Source organism: Panicum hallii, chromosome 3 (genome assembly GCF_002211085.1).
Source record: "Panicum hallii strain FIL2 chromosome 3, PHallii_v3.1, whole genome shotgun sequence".
NCBI classification, from domain to species: Eukaryota; Viridiplantae; Streptophyta; class Magnoliopsida; order Poales; family Poaceae; genus Panicum; species Panicum hallii.
In genome coordinates, this window is record NC_038044.1 from 31,229,142 (window position 1) to 31,236,547 (window position 7,406).

The window sequence follows — 7,406 nt, forward strand, 5'->3', positions numbered from 1 at the left end:
ACCTTGCTAGCAACTAGCTTGGTTGGTATCTCTAGTCTCTCAAGTCTCGTAGCCACTAGGCATAGTACTGCAGTCCTGTTTAGTATACCTCTGAAGCTGAACTTTAGCAATCTCAAATAATTTTATAGGCAAAGAACCTAACTCTAAAATTTTATGGAGCTTCAAAATTCTGCAGCTGCAGTTCAATTTTTCTTGAAGTTTTGGAGCATCTTTTTTCAGCTCCAGAATCCTCAATTATGGATGATCTAGAGTTCTGACAAAATTATTTACCTTTACGATTGGTTACACACGTACGGTTCGATTTTGTTTTTCCCCGACGCCCTTCCGCTTCCTTCCCTCCCGTCGCTCCCTTCCGACGCTTCCCTCCTGTGGCCTCCCTCCGAACGCCGCCCGACGCCGGGCCCTCTGCCGGCGCCTGCTCCGGCGCGCCATCCCGCCGCCGGGAGGGGGCCTCCTCCCCCTCGCCTTCCCCTCTGGCGACACCTCCCTCGGTTTGTCTTCCCCATCCGGCCCCTAACCCTACAAACGCCTGCCATGGCGCCTCTCTGCAGATCTGACGCCGCCCCCTCCTTGCACGACCTCGCCGCCCCCTCCTTGCACGACCTCGCCGCCCGCTCGTGCAGGACCTCGCCGGCTCCTCCCTACAGGAAGGCGCCGCCCCTCATGCAGGACCTCGCCGCCCCCTCCCAGCAGGACGGCGCCGCCCCCTCCCTGCTGGACCTCGCCGGGCCCTCCTGCAGGACCTCGCCGCCCCCTCCCTGCAGGATGACGCTGCCCCCTCCCTGCTGGACGCCGCCGCTGCACCTGTGAAGCCAAGCAAGGAACAGACATGGTACACCTTGCCCTCTCTCTCTCCTTTTTCTCTATAGCAAAATAGATTGTATTTGTTACCTAGACTCGAGGACAGTAGTAAAATTGGTTGAATTTGATCGGATTAGTGTGAATTTTATTGCAGTTCAGTGAGATGCATACTATTCTTGTTAGGATGTGGTTGTGTATTACAGTAATACCTTCTAAAATTTTATTTGTGAGGTGGCATAGATGCTGGAAATTGATTGGAACGCTGAGAACACCCGGATTGTATGTAAATTGTTTGCCGAACAAGTTGAGAAAGGAAATCAACCAAGCACATACATGAATGCACTTGGTTATGCTGAGGTTGAGAAAGGGTTCAAAGATAGGACAGGTCTTGAGATCAACAAGGGTCAACTGCATTTCAAAAAAAAAATAAGGGTCAACTGAAAAACAAGTGGGACAAGTTAAAAGAAGATTTCAAGGCACGGAAGAAGCTTCTGAACAAGGAAACAGGAACCGGTTGGGACCCTGTAAAGAGGACATTTTGTTGTGATGATGAATGGTGGAAGAGAGCTAGAGCTGTAAGTGTGTTTGTTTTCACTTTTGCTATTATCGTAATACTGTTTTTACTTGTTTTTTCTTGCCTGTCCTAATATGAGGTAGTCTTTGGCAATTTCAGGATAGTCCTGGATGTGGGAAGTTTAGGAAGCAACCCCTTCAAAATGAAGATGAATTGGCAAGGTGTTTTGCAGGCATAACTAATATTGGTATTGACCATTGGTCTCCTCATTTTGCTAATGCCGCAACACCTCTAGTTGATGGTGACACACAAGAGGAGCTATCCATTTTTGGGACACAAGATGATGCATTGAATGCTGAAAATCATGATAAAGATTTTGTTATTTCTCCTTCCCCTGCTACTGGCAAGAGGTTGGCAAAGCCTATTCAAGGAAAAGACAATGAAAAGAAGCATAAGACAGGGAATGATATCCTCATTCAAGAAGCGGTTTCAAGTATGGCTAGCTCAGCTAATGAATATGTTGCCAAGAGGGAAGAAAAATATTCGATTGACCAAGTGATGGAACTTGTGATTGATTGCGGTGCTGGCTATGGGAGCAATGAACATTACATTGCATCTGAATTGTTTGTGAAGAAGGAGCAACGGAGATGTTTATGACCTTGCCTACTGACGAGATAAGGTTCAATTAGTTGAGCAGGAAATACAATGACAAGTATCAAAAGTAGAATTGAGTCCCAATGATTGTGCTCGTATTATGTTATGGATGCGGGCTATCCTAATCGTCCGGGTTACCTAGCTCTATACAAGGATGAGAGGTATCAATTACCTGAGTGGCATCGAGGTATGGAACCAAATACTCCAAAAGAGAAGTTCAACCGGATACATTCATTGGTTCGTAATATTATTGAGCGCTCATTTGGAGTATTGAAGATGAAATGGCAGATCCTATATAAGATGCTTGGCTTTTCAATGCTAACACAAAAGAAGATTGTCGCTGCTACCATGGTTCTCCATAATTTCATACGTGAGCATGCAAGGGATGATGAGGATTTTGCTAATTTCGATCGGGATCCTAACTTTTTGCCTACTATCCCATAAAGATACAAAAAATATGCTGTGCCTCAGCATGCCTCCGATGGATCAACATCGGAATCAAACTTCATGACAATGGATGCATTCCGTGATGGTATGGCTACATCTATTGCACTCGTATGGAATTAGTATAATAGGTTTTATTATTATGAACATGTTATTAAGGAATATTTGCGTGCGAACATTGGACTATCGTATTGTCGGTGTTTTCCTGCCACGCCCACGGAGGGATATCCCCAAGGTGGTGAGTTTGTAGGTAGGGTGTCGCGGAGATTAGGAACTTGAAGGTGCAAGGAATATAAAGTTTAGATAGGTTTGGACCGCCGAGAGCGTAATACCCTACGTCCTGTGTGGTTTGTATTGCCTTAGGTGGTGATTGGGTGATCTGATGTTTGGAGGCGGTCCTTGTCCGTCCTTATATAGTCTGGGTTGATAGGGTTATATGGAAGTTCTAGTCGGATATGAATTCTGGAGTACTACACGAAAACTTCTCGGGTAGTTTTCTACTGTATCTGACTAGTTTTACTATTGCATGAGTAGTTTTACTACACTATAAGTAGTTACAACTGGTGTAGGGCGTGGGTCATGTCCCACCCTTTATCCTGTAAGATGTAGTCCATGTGCGCAGTCCCGTGGGCTCGGGTCTGATAAGCCCTCGAGCTTTTCGTAGTCGAGTACTGCAGGCTTTTCCGAGCACTTCTGAAGACGTTTTCGAGTTCTCCTGAACTTCATTTTGAATGTGTCTTCCGAGTACTTCCTTAGCTGCATCGAGGCTGTATGGTGCTCATGCCCCAATTAGTTATCAAGTCTTCTTTTATGCGGGTGCGATTAAACTCACATTCCATATGGAGTAGCCCCCGATCCTTAGGTTGACTCGTAGAATTAGGCTGAGGGTCAATTTAGTCTTGAGTCTTTTGTTCTTATCTTCTAAAATATCTGAAAAATAGGTTGCTGATGACACGTGTCCCTGTAGGCCCTGTGCTTTGAATCCAAATCCTTAAGCTTTTAAGTAAAAGATCGAAAGAATTGTGGCATGCAATATATGATAGTAAAGATTTGATGGTTAAGATGGGCAAATTGGTTCAGAAATCTGAAAACCACTTTTTTCGGGATAACTTTTCTGAAAAAATGGTTAAATAAATAATTTCACCAAAAAGTGCCCTAAATTACCGCTCAAAACAAACGTTTGTTGCCGAGAGTCGTGTCGTATCCAGCCCCCGAGCCTGGGATCTAGATGAGTTGCACAAGATGCACGTAGTAGTCGGTGGCGCCAGCCTCCGAGCCTAGGTATTGGTAAAGTTACCGCTAGATCTTGAACTGTCGATGAGGCCGACTAGTCGGAGTCCATTCCGATTAGTTTTGTAGGATTATTTTCGTAGGCGAACACGTGTAAAACTAGTCGGGAACTAGTAAATATAGTGTCACGGGAGCAAGGCCCCTTCAGTAATATAGAGTACTAGTCGAGAACCTGTAATCTGGCCGTTACTGGAAGCGTGGGAGCGAAGCCCGTGCAGTAAACTCCATGTAGTACCAGTTATAAACCAATAAATGGAGTTGCACTGGGAGTAAGGGAGCAAGGCTCATGCAGTACTAGTCGTGAACCAGTAGGGAGCATGGGAGCAAGGCCTATGAAGTAAACTCGATGTAGTACCAGTCGTGAACCAGTAGATGGAGTAGTACTAGGAGTATGAAAGCAATGTTCTTCCTGTAGACTATGCTACGCCGCAGCTGACAACTTGGGATACAAGTTAGCTAAGGGTGAAAACGCCGTAGGTGCTCGACATTTCAGGAGTTTGGGACCTCCTGGCCATCAGGGTACTGTAAGCGTTACGATCCTGGTCCTGTAAGCTTGTGCAGCCCGGTTTCGTTCTGGATGTGACGAAGGACCGTATCTCCAACGTTGAAAGAATGTTGTTAAACATTGCGGTTGTGGTAACGACGGACTCCTTATAAATAGCGGGCCGACTGGAGCAAGACGTTGCATCTGATTTACTCTACCGAGTCAAGTTCGAGCTGTCTTGCGCTATCAGCCTTGCCTTCTTCGTACATCTCCTGTCGAGGAGATTTCCACATGACGTCAGCCAGTAGTATAGCTTCAGACCCGTATACGAGGAAGAAAGGATACTGTTCTGTAGCTTTGCTTGGTTGTGTGCGAAGTCCCTAGATTATCGACGAGATCTTATTGATCCACTTGCTGTGCTTTTTGCTGTTCTCGTCGTAGAGTATTTTCTTCAAGCTATTAAGAATCAAGCCGTTGGCACGCTCAACCTGGCCGTTGGCCCGCGGGTGAGCCATTGAAATGTACTTGACCTCAATGGCACCGCGTTCACAGAAATTACAGAATTGATGCGAGTGGAAATTGGATCCTAGGTCCGTAATGATGGTGTTATGGAAGCCAAAACAGTGCAAGATGTCGCAGATGAAGCTAACCACTCGATCTGCAAAGAGCGTTGTGATTGCCTTGTACTCAATCCACTCGGTAACTTGTCGATGGCCACCAGCACATGAGTAAAACCACCTGGACTTTGCATCTGATTTACTCTACTGAGTCCTCGAATGACATACCTGAAAACCACATTACTAGCAAGACTGAGTATACTAATACTCAGCAAGGCTTACCCGTCAATTGGGTATACTTAGCCCATAACTAGACCATGAGAGGGTGAAAGGCTCTAGGTTTTTTTTGCTGAAAGGCAACAAAGAGTATGTCTTTATTTCCATGTTTTAGCTTTTAGGTTCTAGTTCAATTAACCATTCTTAATAAGCATCTATACTAAACAAGTAAGGTAGATATTAAAGCATACATCAATATTATTCCATCAACTGTTTCTCTTGTTACTCTATGTGGTAGAAGTATCAAGCAGTCTCAATCACCGCGAGAAACGGACGATTCCTGAATCGAATTTCATAACCTTGCAAGGGATCCTAACTCACACGCTCGGAAACTTTCCTTTTCGGGCAACCATTCCCCTCATATTCTGGGTCGTGAATCAAAACCACCACAACCGATTCTAGAACCATACGCTCATATGCAGGACGTACGTCTACAGCGCGACTGTATGATCGTACTCCTGTCTGCTATGCAGAACGTACTCCCACACATCGGTGCGTGTGAACATAAAATAAAAAAATTCGAGTGGTGGGAGAAGTCCACTTGCCGGGCCAATTAGGTACTAGGCTTATCGCGTACCATATTTATGGTATGTGGCTAGTACTTTTAAACACTTGACCACCACTACCACACACTACGGCCTTATCAAATTGATCAACACAGACGGGGTACCATTCCAAATCATAATACTGCACATAACCCCGTCCATGATCCTTATGGTGATTGCAAGATAGTAAACAATCAATTCTTATATCGCGCGAGTGATAGGAAATCACTCGACTTCTGCCGGTCCTATTAGCAGAGCATCTACTCGATAAGGACTCGGAAACATTACATAGGTTCCTGGGTTTCATGCAACTAGGGTTTCATAACAACTCCTAGCACTTAATGCACAAGATAGATATATAACAATATAAGTGCATAATCTAAAATACTGGGTTATGCACCGGGGCTTGCCTTCACTAGTGAGGCTGGGGTCAGGGATGTCAGTATCTTCCGAACCTGGGTTCGGGGCTTCAGAAAGACCCTTGGTGACGTTTACTTGAGCTTCAGAAATACCCTCGTCGGGTTCCGGGATTAGCTTGTAGGTACCGTCGGCGAGTGTCGTCAAATCTACATGATACGCAATGATTTGAAGCAAATGGTTATTATTTTGTTTTCACGATAAAGTTGCATTCTAACAAGATTACATTCAGTACATCACTTCGAGACTTAACTAATTTTGTACAAACAAAAAGATTTGAAAGAAAAACTTAAGTAGAGTTTCTGGTGTAAAAACTTTATTCCAAATGGCTATTGGTGAAGATTACTACAGAGCTGATCGAATCTACTTCACAGCATGCTTTTCAGATAGCTTATCCAGCTGATTAGGGTATGCATTGGCTGTGATTTTTCTTCAGCAAAAGTAGTCGATAGGGGTCTAGTCGATGGGCATGTGGCCGATGGGTGTGCAGTTGGCAGGCGTGTGTTTTACAAACAAGACCCTAGAAAGAAATGGAGGCTTGCATTTGGGTCCCTAATCGGCTTAAACAAAAGAAGTCGAGCGGCGATGATTAAAATCCGGCAAAGAGGCTCACCGGCGGTGAGGGAAAGGTGGGGAAAAAGGTCCAGGAGCTCACAGTGGACTTGGGGTGGTTGGAATCGTAGAAGGGAAGCTCGGAGGCAGCGGTTCGAGTAGAAACAGAGCCGGCGCGGTGAGGTTCTGAAGGCGGCGATGGTGTTCCGGCGACTGGAGTGTAGGAAGGCGAAGGAAATTGGTCAGGGAGCCTCGGCGTGATGTGGTGCTGATGGTGCTCTTGGCGAAGGAGAAAAAGGGTGGAACTTCGGTTCGACAATAATTTAGAACAGCGGTGGAGGATGTGATCGCCGGCGCAACGTTCTGGGCTGCGCGTGTGCAGGAGGAGGAAGATGAGCGGGTGAGGAACGGGCAGTGAGATGCGGCGGTGCTGGTGGAGCATGAAATTGGAGAGGAGGAGCGGCGGAGACGGCTGACGGCGGTGAACAGAGGAGCTCCGTCGAAGTAGTCGAGCGGGGAAAAGAACAGGAATATGGTGTGCACGAGGGAACAGAAGAAAGGAGACGTTTACTGGGTGCGTCCCCGAGCTAAAAAGAGGCGCGCAAGCGGGCGGCAAGCAGCTGCTGGCGGTCGACGGCGCGCGTGGCGGCTCGGGCAGGCGGCGGCGTAACGCGTCCGCGCGAGGAGGAGCCAGCGGGGTTGTTTAAGCGGCGGGCGGTCTAGCTGGGGGTTATGTGGCACAGGAAGAGCGGCGAGGGGGCAACTGGCAGTCAGGGGAAAATGCCGGCGATGGGCGGTGGGCGGCGCTGCAGAGAAACAGAGAGGGGAAGCAGGAGGAAGAAGACGAGGACCTGTTCATAAATTTTGCAAAA

General features: G+C 46.7%; 1 pseudogene; it reads left to right on the forward strand.

Annotated features, from left to right (window-relative positions):
* Positions 1–311: 311 nt before the first annotated feature.
* Positions 312–2,955, forward strand: LOC112887957 (annotated as a pseudogene).
* Positions 2,956–7,406: the final 4,451 nt, after the last annotated feature.